The sequence below is a fragment of the Pseudopipra pipra genome, chromosome 5 (assembly GCF_036250125.1).
Source record: "Pseudopipra pipra isolate bDixPip1 chromosome 5, bDixPip1.hap1, whole genome shotgun sequence".
Classification (NCBI taxonomy): Eukaryota; Metazoa; Chordata; class Aves; order Passeriformes; family Pipridae; genus Pseudopipra; species Pseudopipra pipra.
Window position 1 is genome coordinate 17,253,027 of NC_087553.1, and position 16,372 is coordinate 17,269,398.

Consider the following 16,372-nt stretch of genomic DNA (forward strand, 5'->3'; position numbering starts at 1 on the left):
CCCATGGCCCCTCTGTCCGGCCACCCTCTGCGGAGCCCTGCTGGGGCAAGTGTCCAGGAGCCAAGACAGGGAAGGGGGAAGTGCTTCCCACCCTGCCCCTGGGGGAGCGAGCGCTGTCAGACTCGAGATCTGCTAGGGGGTACCCTCCCTCGGGCACACTCCCTCTGGGAGCCCCCACCGCCACCGCCGCCGCCTCGGACTTACTTCGGGCGTCAAAAAGCTCTTCTTGTGCAGCTGAAAGGGGCGAGCAGCGACCGTCCCCGGTGAGCAGCGGCTGGTGCGGCCGCCGCGCGTCCCTTCGCTTCCCCACGGACGGGCTCGCCGGCCGCCGCTTCACGCCCCGTCTCTCTCTCCCGCAGGAGGTTTCTCGCCGAGATTTTTATACTGGAGGCAGGGAACCTGATCCGCGCTTTGACTCGGCGGAGCCCGGGCTGCTGCGAGGCGACGAGAGGAGGGAGGCAGGCGGGCGCCGGGGCAGAGCGAGCAGCCGCGCTGCCCCCTCGTGTGATGCGGAGGGGGCGCGCCCGCCGGGCGGGTCACCCGCGGGGCAGCCTCGCCCCCGCTGCCGGGGCTGGGCGGGTGCGGGGGTGGGCAGGGGGCGGGACGGGGCCACTCCGCTCCGCCGGGGCTCGGCGGCAGCTCCCCCTGCTCCCCTCGCCGGGGGAGCGCACCGGGGGACAGCCCGGCGGGGCGGCGCGGACCCCGCGGCACCGGGGCTGGCCCGGGTGCCCCTACTGGGTTTGTTAATCCAGGCAGCTTCCCCTCCTCTTCCTCACGATACCCAGCGAGAGGGGGAGCCGAGGGTCGGGGGGTGCACCTCATGGTACCCACCCCTCGGCCTGTGCGGGGGCTCGTCGGGGCTTCAGCTGCCTTTGCAGGTACAAACATCCACAGCAGCTTTTGCCCGGATCGTCTTTGGCTGTCAGAGTTTGGGGAGCTTAAACTTTAGCCTCGCTGACTTCGAGCTTGCCATTTTGACCGGGGCCGTGTTGGATTGGAAATACTGTTGAGGAGTGAGAAACAAACAAGAAAAAAGCAACCAAATGAAACAAAAACAAACAAAAAAACCACAACCAAAAACCCAAACAAAACCAAACTAAACAAAAAAATCCAACAAAACAAACAAACAAACAAAACAACAAAAAAAAATTCACCAAACTGAGCCCCCTTCCCTAGGTTTTAATTTCAACGTGGCCTGAAAGCAGTATGAGAACAACTTTTGTCATGGCGTTTCAACACTTCTGGTTGTAGCAGTTGCTGGAGTTGCATCAAGGCTTTCATTTAGCCTTTCATTTAGGAGCAGACTTTTCCAACTTTTAGGTTCATTATATCCATTGAATAAGAGTGTTCCCCAATCCACAGCTTAATTTAAAACTAAGTGGACTTGTTCCAAACTCCAGGCAATTTCTGTGTAATTCCCTTTCCCCAGAGCAAGTCCCTGCCTTCACTTGAAAGACTGGGTCCATTCACTGCTTAGGTCTCAGCTGGGTTTGCAGCTTGCAGCTCCTGCTCCAGGTTTGCACAGAAATCCAGTTCAGATTCTTCTCCTGTTTCCAGAGGAATGAGCTAAAAAAGTAATTTGTCTGGCACCATACACATTGCATCATCTAACACCTACCATCTGTGACAATGAAAAGCACTGTACAGCTAGTCCCAGAGCAGGCAATTGCACTCACCTGGAGTCCTTCTTAGTAAAGTAAACTACCCCCTTCCATCCACACCTTGGCATCTTCTTTTCATCACAGAGTTATGTGTTCAGTCCTGGCATGGCGGCTGTTCAGGATTTGCACCACCAGCAGTTTTAATGACAGTGATGTAATTTAAAAAAACAATTTTGATTTGCAGTGTAAAGTGATGTCTTGAGATGGAGAGAATATACTTTCTAGCAGCTGGATGAGTGGAAATGAGCACTCAATAGTATTCATATTTCAGAGCATGCAAGGCTGAATGAATGCCAGTTTGCACCTTTCTGAGGGCTTCTCAGTGAAATCCTGACATCATTGTGCTAAGCACGACAAACATTTAGAGAAAGAAACTTTCCATCAAAAAACACCTGGTAGTGGTTGACACATTTCAAACCCCAGAAATTCTCCATACAACCACAATAGCACATTTCAGGTGATCAATCCTGTCTGAGTAACAAAACAGGAAAGAGTACAATGGCTGTAAGTTCACCTTGATTGAAACAAAAAAAGATTTCATCGAAGTGGGTCAAGAGATTTCTTACTTTCCTTACAGAAATCTGAGTCTTAGCCAAAACACTGAAAAATTAACATTTTCATAAAACAGTGGAAGCTTTCTGCAGAAAGCAACTGCTTTTCACAAAGATGTGCATGATGTTAAAATCCTCATTTTGGCCACTTAATTTTAGAAGCAATGGCAACAGATAATCTTTTACCAAATTTGGTCACAGATTTTCTACAATTTTTTATAGCTCAGAAATTATTCTCTTGAAACTGAGTTGACATGCACAGAAACTAGTTTTGAGTGATATGGCTTGGGTTTTGACTCAGAATCTCCAAAACAAAACTGCAGACAAGGTTAGCAGAGCTTCTCAAAGGACGTATTATGGTCTGGACTATGTCTGAAAAACAGAGTACTTAGGTTTTGATTGACAAAAAGTAAATATGTTTTAATGTTCATATTATTTGTCTCAATGGCACCTTGAGGCTTAACTGAGGTTTCCTTTGCAATAAGCAGTGTAAAACACAGGAAAATATTCTTTGCCTCAAATTGCCCACTGTGTTAGATACCTTTGATATTAATGAAGTATAACACTTCAATTTCCTGACTGAAGTTTTGCTATTGAGATACTCATAAAGACAGAAGATGAGATAGTTGGTGAATACAGCAATCTTGAAAGGACCAATGTAACTTCTTTTGCCAATAAAAAGTCATCAACTATATGTTAGTAACAGCCTTAAAGGTGTCTCTGGTGCTGGTTCCTAGTGGGAAAGAGCAGGACAGTGGAGAAAAGGGATGGATGAAAGATAAGTATGACCATTTACTTCCACAGGGATATTTTCATTATTAAAAGAATGGTAAAGCTGGAGAATCTTATCTCCAGATCTTCTCTGCTGTTTTGTCTCTCTTGACTTTTTTTTTTCCCCCCCAGACAATTATATATTTGCTACATGATCTCTGGAACTACAGACTAGTCGACATATACAGTGACATGTAGAGAAACCCCTACTGAAAAAATACTTTTTGACTACTACTTTTCTGCTCTGAACACAAAGGTAACCTAGAAAGGAGAATTTGCTGCAGATTGTCAGGGATATTTACCTTTAAAATCCTGAACATTTGTTTGTAGCTGCTGGTTTCACCCTGATCAAAAAACAGAGGTGAGTAGTGGACTGGAAGCTGTAGAAGTCCAGTTTCTGTCTTCACATACCTTCTTTGCTACCCAAAGTAAAAACTGGAAACCTAAATGAGAAAGACAGGGCTGAGCTATCTCTTAAAAAGGAAAAGTGAAGGTTAGGGCCATAAGAAGCTATAAAAGGATTTTTGATTGGTGTCATGTGCAAATGCTCTCACAAACAATCCAAAAGTATTAGATCCTAATTAGAATCCTCATTCAAACAGTAAAAGTTTAAGACCATTTTGGGGAAATTCTCACAATTTCTCACCTGTAGAAACAATTTTTGCCAAAATGCAGAAAGCACCCATAATAAATTCCCTTTCAATTAGGTGGGTTTTTTTTGGCTTTGAAAAAATGTAAACACCAAATTCTCTCTTTAAAGCCAGGCTCTTTGTTACGGTTAGGTAATCACTTCACAAGCCACCTGAAGGAGATTACTTGGAGCTTCTAAAAAGAGTATTTCCAAAGATGCCCTCAAAAAATTCTGACTCTAGAGCTCAGAAAGTCGGAGGACAAGGCTTTATGAAACTTTCTTGCAAGAAGATCTACACTGGTTTCGGTCCCACTGCTGAGTAGAATGAGGCTGTACTTTTCAAAAAAGTAAACACCACCTCTTGCACACCAGTTACACCAGCTGGAGCTGAGCTTGCCTTGTTTGTTTGCTACACTGTAAATATCAATTTTTTTCACTGCTTTTCCTCACCATCAGCAACAGCAGCTCCAGGAAAATGTAACATGATTCCAGGAAAGCAAAGAAGAGAACTCTACAATAGTTTAAACGTGTTTTCACCTTTTGCTCCGTTGCTGTTCCCGAGCTATTGAGCTGCCAAACCCTGGCAACTGAGTGCCCTGCATCCCCACTCCCGCGCTAAGATCAGATTTCCATTAGTGATACTGAATTATTTAGTGAATGCATTGAAGATTGAAATCAACTACTTCTGAGCTGTGTACCTTCTCACTCTATCTTTCATTTCAAGCCCGCACAATACTGTCACAGAGACTATCAATCTTATAATTAGAGTAGAAAAATCCATGGAGTTCAAAAACAATAATTTATACCTCACTCTTTAGTATCAAAGCAATCCAGCATATTAAAAAAACAAACAAACCACATTCTCTAGATGCACGTGGAAGACAGCAAACAGAGAGCATGAACCCAGAAGAGTTATTCAATCAAGCACATATGCCAAAAACTTAAGATATTTGAAAACAAAGTCAGTGTCCCAGAACTCAATCTTAAGCTTCAGTCACCAAACCATGAATACATATTGTAACTTCACACATTTGACTGACTCTGTTTTCTACAAGGGGATTAGAGCTCTTCTGCCGAAAATTATTCATGTGCATACATCTGCATGTTGCAGTTGGAAATCCACAAATACAATGTGACACAGCAGACTTTTCCAGACCCCAGCATTTAAAAGACAGTTCGTCATATGTTGGCTTCTCTCACTATTTTGTTCTTTTGTGCCGGCAATTTTTAGAATGGAAGTCCTACATATCCAGGATTCAAAGTCTATCACATTAAAATAAAAGAGCTATGATAAAAAATTTGCTGCTTTGAGTACATTATCACTTTTTTCCCTATATAAACACATTCATTTCACTCTAGTCTTACAGTTTAGGGAGAGGTATAAATAAAAACAAAATGGCATTTTATTATGAAGGGCTGAGCAATAGCTACCATTTCTGTTCTGTTTTCTGGGGTTTTGTCACTATGCATTTCTGTGGGAAAATCAAAGCAAAATGCAGAAACAAAATGTTCTTCCACTGAAAAATAATCAATAAAATTGACTTTTGTTGTTGTTGTTGTTTCAAACTTATGGCAGAAAATTACTGAAAAAAAGGAATGTAAATTTCCTTTTCAGTTTTTCTCAGGAAGAACATGATTTGCTAATACCTCTTTTTTGGAAGGCACTATACCTGCATGCCTAACTGTTCTATAAAAGGACTGGCTTTAGAAGTAGAGAAGATAGTACTTATAATCCCACCAAATCAGTCCTTGATACTTCATTAAAACAATCATCTAGTATCAGATATAGCACTAAATACCTTTTCCCTAGGCACTGAACTGAAATGGTCAATTTTACTCTCAGTGGCAAGCCAGCGATAATGAATTAGAGGCACTAACTATACAGTGGGCAAGTGATTAGAAAATGAAAAGCATTCTGATCTTTTGCCTATAAGCTGAATCATGACACACAACCATTTTCCAGTTAAAGTAAAGCTATGGTAACCACATTTTGAAATACATAATCACTACCTTTCAATCCAATGACGCTTACATAATTAAAGAAATATTTCTTAATATATACCCCTGAATTGGTAATATTGTGGGGAGTAACCATTACAACACCCTCTGCATCCACAGTACGATGCAACCAGCACAACTTTGAGCAGAATGTATGAACAAAGAAGAAATTCCACTTATCAAAATGGTCTCCCACCTTCTAAACTGATTTGTTTGTCAATTTGTAAAGAGTTCACCTGTGTAATTATAATGATGCTAAACTACACATTTAAAGACAAATATAAGTGGTTTTGACAATTTTTCCTTATGTGCAATCAAATGATGAGATGTTCTCTTTCAGAGCAACTGCAGAACAGAGAGCTAAATCCTTGATTATGAGTTTTAGTGAAATCACAGCAATAGAAGGAACACCGAGAATATAATATTAACAAGTAATTATCAAACAAGCTCAGAAATAACATTACTGAGAGTTCTTTATAGCTGTTCTTTCCAAGACTTTGGTGGCTTAGTCTCAGTTCACAGCTGAGCTCGCCAGCTTTCAGTGGTTACAGTGAAGCTTGTGTATACTAACGGAGGTTTTTTTGCTTCACTTTAGCTAGTAGCATCACTGTGGTAAAGGCAAACATGCACTGAGACTGACAGTTGTCAGGACATAACAAAATTCAGGCCCTAAAATGGTTGCTTCTGATGGTGACAGGGTTGCAAATCACTTTAGATGATAGCTAGCTAGGTAGATATTTTCTCGAGAAAACAAAATAAGAAGTGAAATTGTATTAAGGTTATGTAGTACCCTTTCCCTGCTACCATTTTTTAGAAACAACTATGGCAAAGGGGAAATTTAGTAGATATATAATGCGTATATAGACACACACATAATGAGAAAACAACATAAAAGGTCTGTTGTTTGAAACATAGGAACTGGAAGACGAACAGTTATAACCTGTGCATGTGCAATACCTCATTAGTTAACGTAATGGCCATGATTTTTTTCCCCCATAAGAACAAAATTAGGTACATCTGTTCTTAACTTACTGGCAATTGCTTGCTTGAGATTTGAGCCAGTTGCATGGCCCTTATAAAGCACAATACATCTTTGATGGAAACTCCTGTGGGATGCTGTTGGCTTCAATGTCAGCTTGATCTAGGTTTTCATGCTCAGGAGTTTAACAAAACATGGCATCATCATCACAGACCTAGACCTGGACTGGCTGTTATTAAAAAAAATGAGCACATTAAAACCCTTTAACATCCACATTAAAAATTTCATGCTGATATCGAATTATGGGGATTACTATGGGCAATGCTAACACTTCTTGCTAAATGATGTGAGTTTTTCCCCAAAGACCTAGTTCTCAGCATTATGTGATTGCATTACAGTTTTCAATGATTGCATGCAGTTTTCAATAGTAAAAAGTGGACATGCAAACAATGGGGAGAAAGTCCTGATTCTTCCTGTCATCCTTTACAGAAAAAGTTAAGAATATAAATGCTAAAAGATTGTTAAAAAAAATCCAGAGTAAATAAAAATGTTCAGAATATGTTTTAAACTGCGTATCACAATTTTTTATGTTATAATATATAATAAATATAAATGTTTAACGTTTGGAGCCTCTCTCTTGAGAGATTTCTTTTTTGTTTTCTTCACATTTTTAATTCTTGGAATTGTCAACATAGTGAGAAAGACTCAAGAAAATAACCACACCTACATTACATGTTGTTCTTTTGGTTTTTTTCCTCCAGTATATTCTTCACTTCAGAGGTTCCTCTGCACATCAGGAATTTGAAGGGAGTATAACACGGGAAGATATCTTCCCAGGCAGAATCAATTCTGACTTCACTTAAACAATCCTCATTTTAGGCTCATTTTGATAAAACCACCGCAGCTATTGCTGGTAATGATTTTGCCTTTACCATTCATTTTTAAAGTGAAATTATGGAGATTCTAAAAGGAGTTGGATCTGAGCAAAGATACTTAGTTCTAGTTTGAGGAGCAGGAAAATTCAGGGTAACTCTGTAGAATACACAGCTCTTTTGGTCATTATTGGCTTATTATTTCTACCAAGAAAGGAATAGGAACATCTCACCTCTGTCTTCTGAAATCCATCAGGAACCTTATGTCTTTTGAAGATCCCGTGATCTTTTAGCATTATAAATGTAATGCTTAAAAAAAAAGGAACACAATCTTAGCTAAGGTCCCTTTTTTTCTACTTTTAGTATTAATGCTAATTAATATATGCCATTATTGATGAAATTATTTTAATGAGCTTGCAGAACCTAAGAGGATATATCAACTTGTACATCATTAGCAATATTCTTGCTCTTTCAATTTGCTTTTCAACACTACAAGAGATTCTTCAGAATTGTTTTTGCCTCCCCAGGCTATTCTTTTTCTAATTATTCCACCAAAACACTAAGATATTGTAAAGTAGACCTTTCCAAACAGTTAGATTAAGTTCTATCTCCCTCTTCATCATTTGTCCCTCTTGCTTTAAATAACCTACATCCTTCTCTTTGTCTAAATGACGCTAATATAAGATCTGATTTGGATGGCATAAATAATATATGTCTAGAAATTGCACCATTGTCAAAGAGTTGAAAGCAGAAACACCACCAGATTTGTGCTAGGAACCACTGTTAACTGCCTGAAGGCAGTATGATATTTAATATTCACAATATTTAACAAAACACTCATTCTTCTGGTATAATTTGCCTATTTATGTTTCCTTCATCATATATTTTCAGGAGGTAGAAAACGTGGGAGTTTTACAAGCAGTTTGTATGAGTCTATGAACCTGCATCATTTGTCTGAACTCTTTCTTTAGTGACGTTTTAGATTTTGATTAACTTTTTTCCCCCCTTTTTTTTTTTGAGTCTGTGTGACATCTGTTTTGTTTCAGCTGTCTGGGATAGGAAATGAGGAGCACTTTCATAGCTGCATTGCCTGTCTTTACTCTAGCATCTACAGGTACCATTAATTTTCCAGATGAATTATTGTTTTGGAATGTTGTAAAATGATACTCCCTTTATGTCTTAAATTATTTCTACAGTGTGAGACAAAAAAATGAAAAACACCTAATTTTGAAGCATAGTCATAGGACCAGGTCACAAATGTAATTCAATGCTCTTTATATAGTGTTTTTCCCCTGGTTGTTCCGATGATGAAAGAAGTGCTGGGAATTTATAAACTTGTTTAGCAAGTGTGGGGGTTTGGGGTTTGTTCATTCATGAAATTGAAAAATGAAGATGGGTGAAGTCTCTGCAAACGGATACACTACCTGATCTGGACAGGAAAAAGTCATCCTCCACGGAATCCTGGTTTAATAACAGGGATAACTTTTTTATTCAATCCTAGGTGAACCCTCGCAGCTGGATTTTTTTCCCCCCAGCCTGTCTAGAACTCAGATTCATCCTGTAAGGAATGCCCAGATCAAACTGTAGGCAGACACTCATTCAAGCTCTCCTCACTGTGGAGCCTATTTTCACCTATGATTTTCCCCAGTAACATAATAAGCCAGCTGTGTGACTGAGTCTGAAAAATTACCTAGTACTTTGCCACGAGAATTGTTCTAGGAGGGGGATTTAAGGCAAATTTTTCTGGGTTTACTGTTATTAAAGAAAACAATCAAACAAATAGAACAGGTAAATCCCTTGGAATTTACACCTTCTTAGGCTGTGATAACATGTTCATAAAACTTCAGGATGGCAGATACTTAAACTCACTGAGCATCAAGCTATCGCTCAAGATGTCAAAAAACCATTACTAGTTCAAACTTTCCTTTGATTACAGCTTTTCAAAATTCAAATCTCACCCACTAAGATTATTGAAAAGAATTTGAGAAAGACCAACAATATTGTTTTAACATTCAGGGGCTTTGTTATACGGGACAGTTGAGAAGAGGAAGAGCATTGCAATTGGAACCTCTTCAGAATACAGACCACTTTTAAGCTCAGACTGTCTAAAAAAATGAAGACAAATTAAAGAAAATGGAAAGTGATTTCCTGTTACCCTTGTGCAGAATTACTAGACCAACATTGTGAAAACTCTAGCTTTCACAACTGTAAAAGTCATTAACCAAATGTCCTCCAGCTTGAAGTCTTGTTTCATACATCTCATCAATACCTGAGACATGGGACAAGACTGAGCTGCTGGTTTTTACCATCATTCTGGAGCCAAATTTTGCATTATGACCTCTGAAACACATTTGTATAATTGACATATGAAGAAGACTAAATAAGTCACTTTTGCCAAAGGTTTGTTTCTTTGTGTTGGTGTAGATTAGTTTTTTGTGTTGTTTTTTTCTTGTTAATTAATATTTCAGAGCAACAGCCTATGCATTATCCCTCTCCCATCCCATGACAAACAACACCAGCACTGCTTGCTCTTTTGTCATACAGCTGCACCAGATCTCATTAGACTCTCTTATTTCATGGTTATTGAAGAAAATGGTGACAAGAAAAGGACTGAAAGACAGTGGTGACTGAGGCCTGAGTCAGACTGCTGAGCAGTATCTGCATCATGACACCTTCATGGGAACCTACACCCCCTACCCTTGTGGCAGGAAGATGAGGAATTACTTACCTGCTTGTCTGGAAGATCCATTTGCTTCTTCCAATCAAACACACTGCTTGGCCATATTTAGGTAAGGATGAACACAGCTGTATCCTGCAGCAGATCATTTTTTAATGATGTTATGTTTAGTTCACACTGAGATAAAACCATTTTGTTGTTGTTGTTGGCCAGTATGCTGGTATTCGAACTTGTGGGGTAACTCTCTTTTTCTATGCAGTAACAGAGAGCACAAGTCCTAGACCAGGCCCTGTAGTGTTTTTCACCACTATGCTCACTTTAAGAGGGACAGAACTAAAACTAAATAAAAGAGAAAAACATTTCCATATCTATTGTTTTTGGGGGTTCAGAATCAGACTTTTGCCTGGTGTCCATGTGTATCAATGGAAAGAATGTGACAGGGCTGCAGGCTGTCCCCTCATTCTCCTCCCAGTTTCCATTTAAAGGCCCAACACACTTGAGAAGAACAAATCTGTTTCCTATTTTCTACACAATAGGGATGCAACTTTTAGCTGCAGGGAACAAAAAAATAAACAACCCTAGCAACTCAAAGCAAAGTGCATAAGTTCATGAAACAACCATCAGCAGAAGAGAATGCAGAAACTAGAAAATTTAATAGGAGACACACAGTACAATAGAATTTGCCAGATATGAATTTAACATAGTGAGAGCCAGAGGACTTATTTGCAGGTCTGTGCTTTATTTCTAGCACTGATTTCCTGGGTGCCTTTGAGTAAGCCTCTCTAGCTGTCTGTGGTACGTTCGGCTCCTGATTCTGCAAATCACATATATTTTGTGTTGCTTCAAGTTACTGAAGTGGGGACAATAGCAGCCCATTTGTCTACTCATGATCCCGGGTCCTTACAGCAAGTACTTTTTTCTTTCTTTCAGTTTTTATAAAAACCTAAGGAAAGCCTTGATAAGACCCTAAATAAATAAATGGTACCATACACAATGATCCAACCCTGAGAACCCTGACCTAACCTCAAAGTTGACCCTGGTTTGAGCACAGGACTGGACCAGACTTCTCCACCAACCTATATTAGCCTATGATTGTACCATAAAAATTGTGTATATATATATAGATATAGATATGTATATAAAAATTACATAGTATATAGCAGAAATTCAGTGTGTGCTTTAATAAGCAAATGGGTTTCTCATGAAAGTCTGCACATTGACAAACCGAAATTTTGGGATCCAGACAGCTTTCTTCAGTTCCTAAAGCCTTCTTGTGGGATGTTACTCATGATGACTCCCACATCCATCTTGGGTGCAGCAGACGCACAGATCTGTGTACAGTTGGTGAGCCATAACCCATCTCTCACATTAAACAGGAGGTGCAGCTAAGCCTATTTCTGATGTGAGACATCTAGGAACAGCAAAGACAATTTGTAAAGGCAGTGAGAGATAGCCCCTTCCTTCCCTTCCCATATAATTTCAGGGACAGTAACTACAGCTTCTCTGACCTGGAAAGGCTTTGAACAAGTCTCATGGTGCTGGTAGACCTGGAAACCTTGAACAAAAAACTCACCCCCTGTAATTAAGAAGCTCTGCTGTGTTTAGTAGAAAAGGATGTTGCATGCATTGCCTGTAAGCAAACAGCCACAAAAGAATATACTGAATTTGTAGCATCCACCTCCCCTTTCGTAAAACAAGCTTCAGGTGTTGATTAGATGCTGACTAAGGCTATGAAGCCTAAGTGAAGTTTCTTTCCACTGAGTAAAAAAGACATCTCTTGCTGTGTGTCTGGAGGAAGTCCATAGTCACTTGCTTTTGTGTGCTTAAATTGTTTCTGTAATCTAGTGAGGATAGGTAGCAAAGAGTTGCAAAAGAAACCCATATTGATTAGGAAAGAAGAGAAGTAGCAACAGGAAGGTTCAACATGTCTGAGTAGGACCAAGGTGCAAATCTGAGACAACTATGCATAACAGTCTGGAAGCAGAAATTAATGTCTCACACCAGAAAGCTTCATCTCCCCAAGGCAGAAGTAGTAAGAACGAATCTGATGCAGAGAAACTAACTTTGGCCAATCAAAATTATGTTTCTGAATAATTCATGATTCCCAAGTCCTTGGATCCAAGACCTTCATAGAATCACAGAATCATTTAGGTTGGAAAAGACCTTTGAGTGCAACCATTAAGTGAGCCCTGCCAGCTCCACCACCAAACCACATCACTAAATGCCACATCTACACACCTTTTAAATGCCCCCACAGGTGGCAACTCAACCACTTCACTGGACAGCCTGTTTCAGCCCTTGACAGCCCTTTCAGTGAAGAAATTTTTCCTAATATCCAAGCTAAACCCCCCCTTGAGGCCATTTCCTCTTGTCCTATCACTCTTCTTGGGAGAAGAGACCAATTCCCACCTTGCTACCACTTCCTTTCAGTAGTTGTAGAGAGCTATAAGGTCTCCCATGAGTTTCCTTTTCTCCAGGCTGAACAAACTCATCTGCCACAGCTGCTTCTCATGACTCATGCTCCAGACCCTTCACCTTCCACATACACAGTCATTTTTACAGAAGTCTTTTTTATTGAATGACTGAGTTGAGACACTGAAAAAGGCTGTCATTTTGAAGGATCTGTGAATCAATATTCTGGAAAGATTAATGTCAGTGTTTGTTAATCACAAAAAAACAACGAAAAAAAAGATAATCCAGATCCTGTATTGTTTTTGTCAAAATTAGACTACAGAAAATTACAGAAACTTAAAAAAAAGAAATCTGAAATATGAGAAGGTTGGAAAGTATTAATATTCTAAATCAAACAGTGCCTCATAATCCTAATTAGCCCTTATTCTCTTTCCTCCACATATGCACAAAGGTGCTTGACTTCTGGATACAAATCTGACCTCCTTCATTATTAAAGTGTGAAAAAAAGTCTCAAATCACCTGCAGAGCACTGCAATACCAAACTAGTTCTCCCATTAGGAGGTCACTTTTCAGAGATGGGCACTGCAAGTAAAAATCAACTTCACTGCAAATCCAGTGTAAGAATTTCAGGGTGACTTGTAGAGTCATGCAGCTACAGACACACTGCTCACTCGGTTCTGTATTAGGGGAAACTTCAAATCACAAGCTTCAATTTGTAAGCCGTCCATTGGTTTACCATAACTTTAATTCTGGTCAGGTCTGTGAATATATACAAAATTTCAGGCCCTCACAGCAACATTAGGTGGCACATACCTGAAAATTAAAATGGAAAACTTTAAATGACTGTAAAGACTACAGAGAAATTTTAATAGAGAAACTGCTAGTTATCCAGTGACCCCTTATTCTACAATCATCTCATTCAACTGGACATGACTGTTCACATCTGCCCTTCTATTATACAACTCACAAAAGACAGAAGGGAGAAACAAGGAAAAAGAGTGAACAGCCAGAATAATAACCGCTTATATTTATATGGAGCCTTGCATCCCATTATTATGTACTTCAGGGATCAGAGTAAGACCCATTAGCAAAACACAGATACTCCTGGAGCTAAGTATATATTCATAAATGGAGTGAGAAAGACCAGAGCCTGTTAGAATATCATCAGTTCTGTCAGCAAAGAAATTTATGTGGTACATACAGGCATTAAGAGAAGCAGACAGGTAATCACTATTTCTTAGAAACATAATCCTCATCCTGCTGGCTGATTATATCAGGAACAAAACCCCCAAAATCTAGAGACCAAACACTAGTCTGAGTCATATATCACCATTTTTGACTCAAGGTTGTTCAGGTTGGATGGGGCTCCAGGATCCAAAATATCATTAGAACTACCTTTTTAATCTTTCATTTTTAAATCTCTTCTTCACACTTGGTGGCAAATGTAGGAGGAAAGAGGCTGCAGTCAAAAGTTCTGACAGTCATCCTACTAATTTCTGTCAGCTTCCTGATTAGATAGCAAATTGCTTATAGATATTAACCAGGCAATGCTTTACCTGACTTCCCGTCGTCTACAGATTGTCCACCTGAATTTAACACCCAGCAGGTAACTCCTGCATCTTATCTGCAGAAAACAAACCCTTTATTTTTCTGGGTCTTGGGCTTCACAGCTCACCTTTAATACCTGCAGGACTGTTTGCCTTACTGAATGAGAGCAGCAGAATCCACAGACTTGACACACTGGTACTTAAACTCCACATTCACATAAAAACAGTTCCTGGCAAATACACACACCCCAGTGCTGGTTAAGACTGTGGATAGATGGGACAGAAGAAGAGAAGATGCATCTCTGAAGGTTTTCTTATGCCATGGTATGCCTGCTGTGAACTAATACAGCTGCAAATATAATACTTATGTATCAATATCAAGCCTTGAATGTAAAAATATGAGATCCAACACCTTGAAATTATGGGACTGCTTCCAATATTTACCTATTTTTAAACTTAACAACCTTGGCAACATCTCTTACAAGCATCACTACCTAGTTTAAAAGGTCCCTTGTTAGAGAGAACCACATTTTAACTGCAGGGAAATACTGAAGTCACTTGGCTGCAGTGAAACTGCAGGGGTTTGGGGTTTTTTTTCAAAGCAAATGATTCCTGTCAGGATTGGGTTTTTTCCTCCCAAGAATGGATTTTTATTTTTTTCATTGTAGTTACATTCCTGCTATGAAAGCTTTAGCTTTTTAAAGAAAAATTATTACATTTCATATGTAAAGAGAGGTTCTGTAGAAAAGGGAATTCCCCACTTAAGAAAGTACATTAGCATGTGAGATAGGTATTTATATATGTGTGTATATAGTATGTATATATATAGTTATGAATTTCACCAGCTTTATTAAATATTTTGGTAGGGTTAAGTTGGCTAGAAACCAGCCCTGCATTAGAAACAGCTAACATAGATGAGATGCTGAGTTAACAAGGGGAAATTACAATGGATGAGAAATGAGCAGTTGGACTCTCTTCAGAACTACACACATGTGCAAGGCCACACACATTTAAGAATTTGGGGTGCAAAACTAGTAGGATGTAAAGCTGCACTCTCATTTTTTTGAACGCACCACTGAGCAGCTCTGCCTGCAGGTGGTGGAACACCTCCAGATGTTGCTGTGAGGGCAGCTCTGAGCACATCAAAAAGCTCCTCTCCGCAGACATTTCCAGAGAGCAGCTGGCAGCCATTTGGTGCAGCTGGTGACTGTGAAGGACCCCAGAGGGTTTAGTGCTTTGTACCACAGTGCTTATGGATGTCAAAGCTGTGCTTGGTAGTGCCTCCTCACTGCGCAGTGTAACCCACTACGAGGTCACATCCTCATCCAGTTCCAGCCAGTCCTGCACAGGCAGAACAGTTAGTCTTTTTAGCACTATTCTTATTAATAATAATATTCTTAGGCTCTCTGAGACAGCAGGAAAAGAGGGCTTAAGATATCCTTTAAGAGAGACAAGCACACAGCTGGCTGCTGGCAACAGCGCTGAGCATCAAAGGGCTTGGAGCGTAGGAGGGAGCCAGAACCATGTGCGAGGGAGGTGTTTTTAGGGCAGGGGCTGTCCCAGAGAGACAGGACAAAGGAAACATCACAAAATTATTCAGAAATACGATTTCAGGGTGGGAGAGTGGAGGCAAGGGAACGGTTAGGAAACACTGACTTGCATGGAAGAGAGGTCACAAATCCTTGGTGTCAGAAACGGCACAGAAACTTCTTAATGGGGCAGGAAGGGCAGCTGCTGGAGACAAGAAAGCAAGGAATGGCCATGACAAAATTCTTCAGTCAGACACAGCTGGGCAGAAACAGAGTCGTTATATGTTCATAGGTTAGTCCTAAGATAATACAGAGGTGAATCAGAGAATGCACCAAAGAAACACTCCTGAGATGCATAACTAAGATCATGAGGTGACCTATACGCCTACATTACAGTCCTGCTAATCTCTGCTGGATCTCTCCTGCACTCACTGAATGCTGAGCTGACAATCTGAGTTGACTAGGGGACCAAGAAGATTCCCCTGGAAGTGTTAAATGTATCATTAACCTTCTTCTTTACCATGAGCATGAAGTTGGCTTATCTTGAGGCTTAAAGCACCCTTCTCATCCTTTCCCTGCACAGTCACACACATATATATGCAGAATTTGGACTCTTGCATCCCTTTCCTCCACTCCCCCTAGCTCTTCACAGCTTTCAAGTCACACTGGTGTTTTCACTCTGCCAGAAACAGCAACCCAGCTCTGCTGGCAAATAACACAAAGAAACTCAGCCCAGCCAAGGCA

General features: G+C 40.3%; 1 protein-coding gene across 1 annotated transcript in view; it reads right to left on the reverse strand.

Annotated features, from left to right (window-relative positions):
• PTN (pleiotrophin) overlaps positions 1 to 548 on the reverse strand; it is an 80,055-nt gene extending 79,507 nt beyond the window's left edge. The window contains exon 1 of the mRNA XM_064654699.1: positions 205 to 548. The gene's annotated coding sequence lies outside the window, so the exon portion shown is untranslated. The remainder of the gene's footprint in view (positions 1 to 204) is intronic.
• Positions 549 to 16,372: the final 15,824 nt, after the last annotated feature.